We start from the raw sequence: 14,538 nt of genomic DNA on the forward strand, positions 1-14,538 counted from the left end.
TGTTTTTCTCTGAAAAGAAGATGAATTGTTAATAACTTAGGACAATAAGATGGCGAAACTTCTTACTTATGATTTGACACTATGGATTACTTCTTCCTCCCCGTTTTTGTCTTTTGAGAGCCAGAATCACCCCACAATGAATAATGGAGAACAACATGCTACTGGGCAGGTTCTCTGAGTGTCCACAGCACTCAGACCATAGTTAAGTACCATTATTTGTGGCCTGTGGCATTGTGCTCACTGCAATAACTAAAGCAGCAAATACTTCCTGCTCCAAAAGTCACCAAGCATACATGTGCTGCCCAAGAGTCATCCGGGCAGCTTTATGTTCCTCCCCTGACAGAGCTAGTGCTTGACCAGTGAGCCAGGATGGCGGAGGCTTTGACTGTTTTTCTAAATTTTATTTTTAATGTTCCTTCTAGGCTCCAGACTCACTGGAGACATCCTGACACAGTATGCTTTGCCTAGCACAATGTGATGCCCTTTACCTAGTAAGAGTGAGTCTCATAAAGGTGCTGCCTTCCCCTGCAGAACAAACAGCGGAAATGCATCAGGAGAGCTCAGCTGCAGACAGAATGCACATCGTGAAGCAGGAGCCACCACGGGATTCCTTAGATGAAAGCCGATTTCAATGAACATTGTGTTTCAAAGCCTGCTTCCTCTTGCGCCGTATGAGCTGCAGAAGGAACATCCCACTTGCGTCTGCTGACACAAAAGAATGCTGTGGTTGGGAGATCTTATCAAGCCTTCCTGTGCCACAGTAACAGAGCTCCACTTGTGTCTTGTAAGAATTGCTCATTGTTTCATGGGGACGACTGGCTCCTTTGGGTGGGATCTGACGGCATCTCATGGAATGGAGGTAGGTGGTGTTGGGAGATCAGCCAGCCACATGACCCAGCTTGCTGGCTTTGGGGAAGTCAGAGAGAGGAACAGACTTCACCCAGGTCTGTTGAATAGCTAAGCATTTAAGGTTAAACTATTAAAATAGGCTTATGCTTTGTGTTTACTACTATCTTCAACTGTATATGTTAAGAACAAAAAATAAAAATGATGGTCAGAGTTTCTCTGTTGGTATAAGCTGTTTCTTCTCTTTTAATCAACTCACCTAAAGCTGTCTCATTCTGATAAAATTGAAAAGAATAAAGGAGATTTTTTTTGAAAACAGAAATATATTGATTTAAAGTCATCTCTGGAAAATTTAGATGCTAATAAGTAAATACATTAGCGTTTATCACATAAACCTCAAAAACATTTTTTTATGAGGATGAACCTCAGGTTTAAAATTATTGCCTTTATATTTAAAAGTGTAAGTTAATAATATTGGATTAATTAAATTTGGCCAATTCTAGATGATGTATCCTTTGCTTAGAAAGTTTGTGGCTTCCCAGTTTCGGCCTCTTCTAATAGCGAAAATTAATGGCTACTTGTTTAGCTATATGGAGAGTAGGATTAGAATTTTTTTCTCTTTTCTCTTCCTTTCTAAAGGCTTGCTGAATAATTAGTACATATAAGAAATATATAACTAGATATGATATGATATGGTATGATATGCCAAGGAAAAAGGGTGACCATGAGTTTCCTAAAGGGACAATGCTTGAGAGTAACATTTTTAATCTCTCCCTCCTGTATCTCCATGTAGTACTTTCTGAAGTGCTCTTTGCCCTAAATGTACTCATATTCAGTTATTTCAATAACAAAAATTATCTTCCTCTTACTCTCTATAAGGTTCTGAAAATCAAAATATTACCAAAACACCATCTTTGTTCTTAATGCATTTATTAAAATTATCAAATGTTGTAATTTGTTTTCTCTTAGTGAACTGTGAGCCTCTTGAAGAAAGGCGTTGGGTCACATTCATCTTCTTGTCTCCACTGTTGAGCACAATGTCTTGTACATATTGGTATTGACTAAATATTTACTGAATGAATGAATAGATGGATGGATGGATGGATGGAGGGATGGATGGATGGATGAGTGGATGGATGGGTGAATGGATGGGTGGATGGCTGGCTCTGCTGTAGTGCCTACAGTTACACATGGGGATTTGACTCCGGTTGTCTACGTGGTTCTTGGCATGACAACACCTGTTCCTTCTCTAGGCCTTTATTATCCCACTCTTAGATGCATAGACTGAAGAGATTTTCAAGATCACATAATCCAGCTCCTTCAGTTTACAGTTGAGAAAATGAGACTCAGAAACAGAATCTGATTTATTCATAGTCCCACAGCTAACAGGTGCCAGATCTGGGTTAAAATCCAGTTCTCCTGCTTTTCAGTCAAATGTCCACTACATTATGTTGCTTTCTATGACTCATATTTGGAGGCTTTAAGGAACCCTTTGTGGTTGCTGAATTCATATGTTGATGGTGCTGAAGCAAGGTAAGAACAAGAGTGACTCATCTGTATTCAGGCTGATATCATTCCATGTTTTTCTCTGAAGGTGCCACATTCAAAATTCAGTGGTTGGTGTCTGGTCCCTCCCTAGTCTCCTAGATAAACTTTGGAGATGGCGCAGTCCAGCCCTATTCCACTGGTCAAGATTTCTGTTTTACATGGAGTCCAGCCTTTCAAAGCTCTTTCCAAAGAAGCTCACGCTCCTCCCATCTCTAGGTCTTCCTGCCATCAGGAAGTGCTCCCAATGTATCACCTCTGATTGCCTGGCCTCCTGTTTCTCTGAATTATGCCCAGTCATGCTGCATCTAAATGCTTGTGTTTGACCTATATTTAAACAAAATGTTGTTCATTAAGAATTTAACCTTTTATTTTGTAATAACCTATAAGGGAAAAGAATCTGAAAAAGAATAGATAGATAGACAGATAGAAAGATAGATAGATAGATAGATAGATAGATGTCTAACTGAAATACGTTGCTGTACACTTGAAATTAACACAACGTTATAAGCCAATTATACTTAGATTTAAAAAAAAGAGAACTTAACCTTTTAGATTCAACTATTTTAGAATGAACACATAACAACAGAGATGAATCTCAACATAATTATGTTGAGTGAAATAAGAGAGACAAAAAAGAACATTACTGTATGATTCCATGTATATAAAACTCTAGAGGGAATTCCTTGGCAGTCCAGTGGTTAGGACTTGGCACTTTCACTGCCAGGGCCTGGGTTCAAAACCTGGTTGGGGAACTAAGATCCCAAAAGCCGTGCAGTATGGCCAAACACAAAAAACAAAAAACGAACTAAAAAATAAAATAAAACTCTAGGAAATGCAAACTAATCTAGAATAGGAGAAAGCACATCAGCGGTTGTCTGGAGAGGTGGGGAGGGAGAAGCAGTGAGGTGTGGGGGGAGGTTAGAAAGAGGATGAAATAGATTTTTGAGGCTGATGAGTATTTTCACTCTCTTGATTATAATGATGGTTTCATGGGTGTATGCAAGTGTCAAAACTTATCAAATTGTACAATTTAAATATGTGCATTTTATTGTATGTCAATTATCCCTTAAAAATTGAGTTTTTTTTTTTTAAAGAATGTAACCTTTTAAAATTCAGCCAAAATACTGTGTTAGTCAGGGTTCAATTACAGAAGCAGAAACATTAGGGGATACTTATATAATATAGTTACAGGGATTTGACCCGATGTAATTGTTGTGTGTGGTTAATTCATGTCTGTAAGGTTGTTGTCTTCACATCTGATGTTGGAGCTTGAAGTCCAAGGAAACGCTGTCAGGAAAAGAAGGTGCATGTAACATGGGGAAGAGCCTATTTTAGAACAAGTTGGAATCCAGAGGCACAAGCTATAGCTCAAAGGGAGAGATTGAAACTTGTATCAGTTCTTAATGCCTCTGACCTTGATTGCATGGATGTCCTGCAGAAGCAGGGCCCTTCATCACAGAGTTAAACACACACACCTGGCCCAGGAATTGGAGGAGCTGGAGGAGGATCCAGGGAAGGCAGAGCAGTGACAGGCCCAACTACTGTCTCTGGTAGGAGGTGAGACAGCAGAGAAAAGGCAACTGTACGAGGTATGAAATGGCTGCAGCCTCACACACCCTCCAAATTTTTCACAAGAATGTCCCTCTGCCCATTCTAACCAGAAATATACAAGAGAGAGATTCTGGGAAATATAGTTCAGCCTCCTCAAGTTCACTCATTACAAAGTTAGTTCTTGACAACTTGCACTTGAACACATTTCTTTACATCATACTTACTCTCCAAATAAAGATAATAACACAGCCATGTCTCTACCTAACATGATGCATCTATCCCAAGTACAACTCAAACACATTAACCTTTCCCCAGAAGAGGATCCAAAAAATTTTTTTGGACTTTGGGTGATGTTTGATTTTAGTGTGCTCCTTGCTAATTCACATTTCCTCTCTGCTATCCTATAATTTATATACTGAGATATTTAGTCTACTACTATTAACACATCTTACATTAGATAAGGGCATGAGAAAGAGGACAAATACAAAAATATTTGGGTAAATATATATATATATATAAATATATTTATATGCATATATGTATATAAACTGTATATAATTATTCATACATATACATGGTCGTATCATAGTAAGGAAGAAATACTCATAACTATTCCAGTACTTATATCTGCAACTGGTTGTGTGGTCATAGCTGGTATTTATAACTACTTCCTTCCACTACCTATTCCATATTCCCTTCATCTTCAGCAAACACTTCAGCTAGTTGTGGATCTTTGCCTGGTGGGGTGAACCAAGTCTTCAGTCCTGAAGGGTCTGGGTCATTAAGAGTCCTGTTCATTGAGTTGATGTAGCTTAATCACAGAGTATGGGAATACTGAGAGGCAACCTAGAGGATCTTTAACATTGGAGACACTCCCCTTTACCTCTTTGTGTAGACGCAGCGCAGGTTCAATCACTCCCTTCTGTGCCTCTTGATTCAATGGCATGAGTCAAGGGGCACTCCAGTTCAACAGAGTCATCATTGTGTGCCCTGGTAGAAGCACTCCTCCCTTTGGAACTCTAGACAAGCATATCCTAACATCATAGGGACTGGAAGCAACAGTTTAGTGGATCACCAGGGACAATAGTGGAAGGAGCCTTTCTCATCATCACCCCTTGTTCCCAGGACCATGAATACTGGCTGTGGGAGAAACAAAAACAAATATTGGATGATGATTTAGAACATATTTGCATCCTGGACAGCTGACCATAACTGAGTCTTCAAAGGGCCATTCCATCATTCTATCAAGCCAGCTGCTTCAGGATGATGGGGAACATGATAAGACCAGTGAGCTGCATGAGGCAATTGCTGTACCTCATTTGCTGTGAAATAAGTTTCTTGGTCAGAAGTGATACTTTGTGAAATACCATGGTAGTGAATAAATCATTCTGTATATGGTTTTGGTGGTGGTTTGGGCAGAAGCATTGTGAGCAGGGAGGACAAATCTGTATCTAGCGTCAGTGCCTATTCCAGTAAGAACAAAGCACCACCCCTTCTATGAGGGAAGATCTGATCTAATGTAATCAACCTGCCAACAGGTTGGCTAGTTAGTAGCTGGGAATGGTGCCATGAGAGGGGCTAACTGTTGACCTCTGCTATTAGCAGATTGGACTCTCTGCAGCAGTCATAGTCAGGTGGTCCCTGGTAAGTAGACATCTATGCTGCTGTGCCCTCGCATAACTTTCTTCTCTGCCACCATGGTCACTTTACTCATGAGCCATTTGGGCAATGACAACAGTTGCTGGAGAAAGAGGCTGACTGATGTCCACAGAACGGCTCATCTTCTCCATCTGGTTTTTAAAATATTTCTCTGTTGAGTTCACCCTTTGCTGAGCATTCACATAGAACACAAATATCTTCACATACCATGTCTGTTTGGAGAGATCTGTCAAGCTACTTTGCCTCCAGATCTCTCTGACGCCAATTTTTCAATCACATTTCTTCCAATTCTTTTGACCTTCCAGCCAAGTATTAGCCATGGCCCATAAATCAGTGTAGACTTGTACTTCTGGACATCTCTCCTTCCAAGCAAAATGGACAACCAGGGGCAGTGCTCAAAATTCTGGCACTGGGAGGATTTCCCTTTACCACTGTCCTTCAGTGGGAAATCCTTCAGGGACCATTGTCCCTACCATTAGACAGCTCAGGTCGCACAGTACCTTAGTGACCCATGGCCAAGCATTCAATTTCTACTAAGACCCAGTAGCAAAATGTAAGCTATTTCTTAAAAGAAGAATAGTTATCCACAGAGGAGGACTTTATTCTAAAATCCTAAGGATTTGCACTGTGAGCCACCTATTGGAATCTGAAAGAGGCTCTAAATAGCATCCCTATCTGACAGTGACATTTCAAGCACCATTGGATCTTCTGGATTAGATACTCCGAGTGTAACTGATCAGGACGCTATGGGGCCTTCCTGGGACAGACCCGTCCTCTGCTGTAGCTTCTCTCTGAAGTATCTAGATAATAGTATGTGATGCACACTTCCTGAGTTGTTTCACAGATGCTAAAACCACCACCAAATGGAAGAAATTAACTACTTGATGACCATAAACCCCTAGACCTCCTGGGGCCTAAGGATTGATAATGTGAACCCCTGTGACACTGCCCTGTTACTCAACATCAACCAATCAGAGAATTGTGCACAAACTGATCATATATGTTGCGACCACCCCCCGCCCTCACCTGGCCTTTAAAAATGTTTTGCTGAAACCCTTCGGGGAGTTCAGGGTCTTGGGAGGCATGAACCACCGCACCTCTTTGCATGGCCCTGCAATAAACCTTTCTTTGCTCCAAACTCCCACGTTTATTTGGCCTCACTGTGCCTTGGGCACATGAATTTGCGTTTGGTAACAACCAGTGGTGGTCTGGGCTTCTTATAGATCTTGCTCTTGTTCTGGGCCTCTGCTCACACCCGTAGGTTATGAGGTCACTCAGTAAAGGGGTCAGAAAAGATACCTTAACATGCCACAGACTGGACACCTAGACATTTCACTGGGGTTGCAGGTCCCTGATTTTTAATGGGATTTATTCCCTACCTTCTGGCAAACAAATGTCTTACCACTGTGTGGAGAGCAGGTGCTCCTTTCTGCTCACCTGGTGCAGGAATCAGAGAAGCTGAAGGAGGATCCAAGGATGATGAGACAGTTGTAAGTCTGGCCACAGCCAGCAGGTAAGCAACAGTGCGGATGAGCGAGAATAGGGCTGCTGTTTCCCTTCTTCCCTCTGCATCTCCCACAGCAGCTTTCTTATAGCCCACCTGCACTTGAAACATACAGGAACAGAAATTTGGGAAATGTAGTTCATCCTCACCAAGTTGACACATTACCAAGCTACCAGAAATACAATTTATAGTAGATTATTATAGGGTGGAGAATCTAAATTTAAAAAAAAAGTAGATGGCTATCCTGGCATGATCTTCTTTCCTGAGGAATTCATACAACAAAAATAATTTCTCTTACCTACAAGACCTTGATTCCACAGACTATATGTACATGATCTGACCCTGGGGAGATTTTCAAAAGAGAGCTCTGTCCAGAAACATATATTATTTTTTAATAAGTAAATGCTTAACCGTGTGAAAATATATTCACAGTTTGAGTGTATTTATCAACTGCTTTTCCAGAGAGACTGAAATTTGTTGAGGTTTAAGGGTGGTTTGGGTTTTTTTAATGTTTAGTCTTCAAAGAATAAGAATTTGCTTTTAAGTTAAAAAGTGTGCTGCAGGCCAATGGCAGTGCGATGGACTTTTGCCTTGTAATGAAAAGAAAGCTTCAGAATTTGCTCACCAGGCTGCCTGGGATGCAGCTCATCCTGGTGCTGGTGAAAGACCAGTGTGATTTCAGAACTACTTGCTTGTGCATCTTGGCATGTAGAATCTTTTTCTTTTGTTTCTGAAGTCTATTGTTTAAGAGAGAGCTGACACCAACTGTTGTTTCTTACTATATGAATCTACAACTTTCTCTTAGAAAGTGGTAAGATGATTACAAGGAAGGCATGTGTATGTAGGAGAGTGCCAGCAAGACAGGCTTTGCAGAGACTTAAAGGGCAGAATTCTCAACAGAGAGCAACAAAAGAAAGAGAAAGTCCAAATGAGACCAAGGGGAAGATGGTTTTCAAATCGACCTTTCCTTATCACAAGCCAATTCATGACTTCCTGATGAAGACATTTGTCCACCCAACTGTGCTGGTGTTTCTAAATATTCCCATCACACAGTAACAATTGTCAACACCTGCCTCAGACACAGGAATTGGGAAAAACCACAAGTGGAAAAGAGACATAAGTGCACAACCAATGTGACCATTTTAGTGATGAAATTGGTCACCTCAGTTAATTTGCTGAATTGAAGGATTAAAAGAAATGGGCATATGGTGCCTTTGACATAGTATTGGCTAAATAACCATTTAAAAATATAATTGGATGGTTGAAGTAAGAAAAGTAAGAAAAGAGTCATATCTGCTCTTCATACAGACATCTGGCAAATGTTTGACCCTATTCCCCAAAGAGCTCTGATTTCTTTTTTCCCCACCATTTTGGTCCTTGAAGCTTTAAAATCTCAAAGTTAATCCCTAGGATTAGAGCATATTAGGATCACAAGAGAGACTCTGAACCACTGAACAAAGGAGGGAGGGACATAAAACAGAATCGAAAGAATTATGGAAAATTTCCACCTATGTACAGGACACACCCTCATGCAAACAAGGCTCTTAGGCTAAGGCTATATTTTATAAAAATGAGACAAAACACTTGATAAGCCCAGAGAGAATAAGCAATATTTTTGTTTGTTTGTTTGTTTGTTTTTTAATCCTCCAAAATCCAGTACCACAAGCTGAGCAGTTGGAGGGAAAAGCCTTTTGTCATCTCTGTTTCCACATGTCTATTTCCTTTATGGAGCCCCAGCAGTTTGAGGGGCTGTCAAAGGCGAGAGGCCAGTGTGTCAGCAGCTCTGATCCTGCATTCGCCCTGATGCTCACTGCATCCATCTCTGCCCCTGGCTGGCTCTCTCTGACAGGAGGCACCAGGCTGGGGGGTCACAGGAGGATCTGTCAGGCTCATTTCTCTCCAGCTCTGCAGTTGGCTCTGCGTCACTCAGGAGAGGGCAGGGATCGATCCCAGGCTAGGGATCGAACCCGTGCCCCCTGCATTGGCAGACAGATTCTTAACCACTGTGCTACCAGGGAAGTCCCAGCCATTTTTAATATGAAATGCCAGGACAGATTATCCAAAATTTAGGAAAGAAAGAAGTCAGAATTGCCTCTTCATTATTATTAATACCTGGTAATTTCTCACATTGATGGTGTTTTTTAAACACAAATTAACAGTCAACAAAACAACAAGGAAAGAAGAATGAGATGGTCATTCTAGTGCTTTATTTTTCTGGTTTTCTTTGTTAAGCGAAGTGATGGCAGGTGATGGGGTTGATAAAGTACAGACTAGAAATGAGCTACATTTAGACACTGTCTACAATGGGTTTTCCTAGGATGAAGCCCTTATTCAATTTTAAATCCATGGTTCTATAGACTTGTGTTCTCTGAATGCAGCTGTGTAATTAGTAATCATCATTAATCATTTCTACTTCTGTACTTCTACCAACAAAATTATAACAACCTATATTTTTAGTAAACTCTAACTGCAAGTTTAATTTGATATTTATTTATTACTTTAAGAAGCAGTTTGCTGAACTGATTATACACATCTAAAATAATGTATCTGAAGATAGAAATAAAACTTCCCATCAGGAATAAATAGGATTTTCAAAAGAAGAGTATCTGCCTCTTGGCAAAAGGAAAGGAAAACAAAACAAAACAAAACAGAAAATTAGGCTTCCAGGCTTTTTCTACCTTTAATGTGAAAATGAATATTCACGTGGGATGGTTTTAGACCGTCTATTAGAAAATGCATATCAGGTAACAGATGTATAATTTATGGACCTGATTGCTTTAAGCAGAGAAGCTTAAAAATGAGTTTTTGCAACTCAGGTTGTTCTCATGAGGCAAACATATGCTAATTATTCAGAATTGAGACCTGAATGTGAAATATAAAACCAAAAGGAAAAGAAACTTAAAGAAACGTTTGAGAAGTAAAATGTCCCACCACTCAGAAAGAGTTTCTTGTCTCTTTCTATGGGAAGAGATTAGGTCGTTGTTTATATTCTTGAAAACTCCATTAGATAGTGAGAACTGAGCAGCTGAGATTCTCTTATGGGACAGTACGTAGACATTCCCTGGGTTCCGATTCAGGATTTCCAAGCTTTCCGGGGTGGATGGGTAAATAGATGTATCATCTGGAGCTGAGAAGCGTTCTCTGAGCGAGCCTCAAGATGTGAAGGAGACAGGGTTTATTTCATGTATGAAATTGAATCATTCATATACTCAAGCACAAAAGTCTAACAATGAAGATGACTAACATGAAATTATCACTGTCAGACTTACATTATATCTGGAAGAACTGGATTATAAAAGCCAAGTCACGTGTTGTCAAGGGCCTGAGGTTTGCAAGGAAATTCTCTCAAAAAGACCCATGCAAAAAATGTCCTGAAGTAGAATCTGAGACCTGGTAGCACAAAAGTGCCTTGAATGTTCTTAACTGGCAGGGTGAAGACCAAGGGACAGGGGCAGTCTCTAAAGTAGCCACAGCCCTTCGATCACATTCAGGAACTGGTGCTTCGAAAAAACAAACCACCAAAAAGAGTACAGATAAATGTCACGGCAAATCAAGTTAAAACATGGTAAGCCAAACTTTATACTCCTGTAAGAATAAGGAGTCCCAAGGAGAGGTACACTGGACTTTTCAAATATTCTACAAACAAAGAGCAATGCATCCTTCACTAGCATCTTATTTCCTGGTTTTTGTTTTATTTTGTTCTGTTTTGTTAGTATTCATTTTAATGTCTTCTTTGGAAGAGGTAGATTTTTCTCCAATTTAAAAAGAAACAGGAATGACCATCTAGAGTAGAATGGATAACATACAGTAGAATCTTGCATGAATCTTAGAAGTGTAATATTAAGAAAAACAAGTCACAGAAGAATATGTTTAATATGATTCCATCTGTACAAAGGTCAAAATTAGGTAAAATTAAATAATGTATTTATAGAGATCCATATGTAAGTGGTAAAACTATAAATAGCAAGGAACAACTATATATAATGCAGACTATATAAAATGCAACTATATAATGCAGAATTATTGTTATAATTATAAATGCAATTATATAATGTAACTATATAAAATGCAGAATTATTGTTTCTTGGAAGGGGGCAATAGAGAGAGGGAGATGTGATCAAGGAGGCATGGGTGGGGGTGTAAGGGGGGTGTCCCAAATATGGACAATATTCTGTTCTACTTATGTTGATGGTGCATGCCTGAGTGTTCATTTTATTATTCTTCTTTAAACTGACCATAAATGTTATCATATTCTCTTATAAATGTATAATTTACAAATTTGACTTTTTAAAAAAGAGATGGATCAATTTTTATCATTTCATTTTGCTTCTTGAAATCCTAACACTCCTATCTTCTGAAGGTAGTCTTCACCTAGAGAAATCTGTGAAGAAACTCAAGATGCAGGTTTCCAGACTCATAGACAATGCAGCCATAGAGCAAAAATAAACAAATACATTAAAAATTAGGAAAAAAAAATCACTGGTTGGATGATTTTTAAAAGTCAGCCTCCATATATACTGCCTGCCATGGCCTGACACTCAAGGCCTTTTACCAGTGGAACCCAGTCTTTCTAAAGAGTATTTCCTAGAACTTCCCTGTGAAGCTTCTTTCCTTGTGAAATATGATTCCCTATGCAAGCCTTACATTTTCCACCCTTGTGCTTTGATGATCTCATTCCAGTTACCTACACTTCCCACTCTCTTGATGATTGGCCATCACAGTTTGACCTCTTCTGGGAAACCACCATGATAACCTCATAACCTCAGTCTGAAGTGCTCTAGCCTTTTCCTGAACTTTTCAACAACTGCCTATTTAATTTTTTGAGCAGTTAATCTTGTGTGCCTTGTAACACTGGCATTTTCACCAACCAGATTTATTTTCCTCCTTGGCAAGGAGCTGGACTGTATTTCCTGTCCTCCTTTGCAGGTAGCTGTAGGCACGTGATTGAGTTCTGCCCAAAGGAATGCAGATACCGGGTGCATAGTTCTTCTCCAGGCCCTTTTCTAACACCTCCCACAAAATCCTCCACACCCTCTTTCTTCTCATCAGTGGTTACTTACAGGAACCCGAAGAAACACTTAAAGCTCTAGGGAATTGTAGGCTCACATGAGGGGTCAGCAAATTTTTCTGTAAAGGGTCAGATAATAAATATTTTAGGGCTTTGAGGATATATAAGGTTTCTGTTGCTGCTGCTACTGCTTCTACAACACTTTAAAAATGTAAAAGCTCTTCTTAGCTTCTAGAATTGGGCTGGGTTTGACTTGGGGGCTGTAGTTTGTCAGCCCCTTCACCGATGAAAAGGTCTTAGATTTCAGAATGCCTATGTAAAGCACAGCCCTCTCCCCCCTACTCCCCCGCCTCTTGTGTCTGCAACTGACTCACTTCGATTATGATGGGAATGATAACTTTTACTGTGTTTCGCTTTCTCTGAACTATAGCTATGAGAATTTCTATCTCAAATGCAATAAAAAGATAACTATTCGGGGAACTTGAACAAACAAATTTTGGGGAGTTGCTTATTCTAGAAGCATCTTGTTTGCTATGCTGCTTTGTCTAGTCCTTGCCTAGGGAATCATCATGATCAAACAAATCTGCCTAGGCCAGAGCAGACTGCTTTAAAATCACAGCTTTAAAATCCAGCAGAAGAAATTCCCAAGTTGGAGGAGGATCAAGAGGAGAATCTGGAAGAGTAAACAAAGAAAGAAGATGTGTGCTTCACCACATAAATTGAATCTGCAAAGCATATGGAAACCTCAGGTGTATCTGAATCATAATATTAATATTTTCCCTAAGATTTGCAGTCTCCTTCCTTCTCTTCTCCACTTTTCTGAAATAACCCACATCTGTGAAGTTTCTTCTTTTTTTATATTTCTCAGTCCCTACTGATGCACAGAACTCACTAGTATCGACAAGCCCAGGCAACTTTTGGTAGCAAGTCAGGGTAGCGTAATGAAAGGTGGCGTAATGAAAAGTTTCTTCTTTTTTTATATTTCTCAGTCCCTACTGATGCACAGAACTCACTAGTATCGACAAGCCCAGGCAACTTTTGGTAGCAAGTCAGGGTGGCGTAATGAAAGGTTTGGGGAAAAACTCCCCACCGCAGTCTGGTTCACTCAAACAGCTTGCCAAGATGATGCGGTTCTCATGCAGAGAAAGTGCTCCTTCACCTGTACCAGAAAGTTGTTCCCCCTAAGACAGCAGATTTCATTTGTTTTGACACTGAGTGAGTTGCTCTTTTCTTTCATAGGCTGACACTTGTTCTGTTCCTTGAAGCTGCAAACTACCTCAAGGACAAGTTTTTCTTTCTACACGTACTGTCTTCACTTACTTACTGATGTGCAAAACTTGAGAAGTACAAAAGGAACAGGAATACCAAGCAAAAAGCCAACAGACTCTGGTACATGTTCTTGTAATGCACTTCCATTACCAAAGGAAGATGGTCTCTTTTTGATTGTGATGTGAAAAGTAGACAAGTGATAGCTTCCTACATCTGGCTTAGTCAAAGGAAGTTCAAAGCCTTCTCTATATTCTGGATTCCCACCTTCCTATCTCTGAAATTATATTTATAGAGACTATAGAGTAGATCTTAATTCTCAGCAACTACAAACAATGGACTCTGAACAGTTATTTATATGTGAGTTTTGAATCTACCGGCCTCTGTTCATTATTTGATGAGCTAGTATTAATAAAATATTCATAGCTCATTTGTTAACTCTTCCAGGGAACCAGCATTTCACTCAGACCTCTGAAAATCATCATTATGTGCTTTAAGAAGCAACAGAAAACCCAACTGAATAAGAACTGACCTCCTTTCTGGCTGCCCTGGTAGATCACGCTTAGTAGCTGCAGTCTTCATGGTGCCTGTCCCCTGGACCAGGACACCAGATGCCCCATGACTAAGTCTAATGCATCTAGGAACCATAGATGGAGGTGGGGCAGGATGGGGAGAGAGATGACTGACTTTTGCATCCCATCAATGAATGAATGCTGGTCTACTTTGTTTAGACTAATCTAGAAGAACCCAAAGGGATAGAGCAGAATTAACCTTGTGTTGAATCTCCTAATGTCTTTCTTCTAATGCAATTATTTAAAATACATAACTCAATAGAAAAGAGCAGCTCTCCTATAAATTTCTTGAAATGTTTATTCATAGGAAGGGTGTTGCAAATTTGATTAATTTTTAAGGATTTGTTAGATATTTTCCCCCCCCAAAATGGATGAAAAGATGAGCAGTTTTAAATTTTGAGTATCTTAAGAGCAACATTGGCCCTAGTGAAAATTTGTTTGAGAAAATTCATAGAAAGTTAATGTGAAGCAACCATATTCTTAGAAAGCTTCTATTTAAGACTCAGTTGGGTCAATTCTGAGGTTATTCTGGGAGTTGGATACATTTGTTCTCTCTCCAAATCACAGTTTCTGACGTGTTATTT

General features: G+C 39.7%; 1 protein-coding gene and 1 long non-coding RNA gene across 2 annotated transcripts in view; both read left to right on the top strand.

The window, feature by feature from the left end:
• The window catches only part of ALDH8A1 (aldehyde dehydrogenase 8 family member A1), a 459,215-nt gene that overhangs the window by 324,980 nt on the left and 119,697 nt on the right, over positions 1–14,538 (top strand). The window lies entirely within an intron of this gene.
• Positions 479–14,538, top strand: part of LOC309811323 — a 31,104-nt gene continuing 17,044 nt past the window's right edge. The window contains exon 1 of the long non-coding RNA XR_014295132.1: positions 479–859. This is a non-coding gene — a long non-coding RNA (uncharacterized lncRNA). The remainder of the gene's footprint in view (positions 860–14,538) is intronic.

The sequence above is a fragment of the Mesoplodon mirus genome (genome assembly GCF_964341445.2).
Source record: "Mesoplodon mirus genome assembly, chromosome: 10".
In the NCBI taxonomy this organism is placed as follows: Eukaryota; Metazoa; Chordata; class Mammalia; order Artiodactyla; family Ziphiidae; genus Mesoplodon; species Mesoplodon mirus.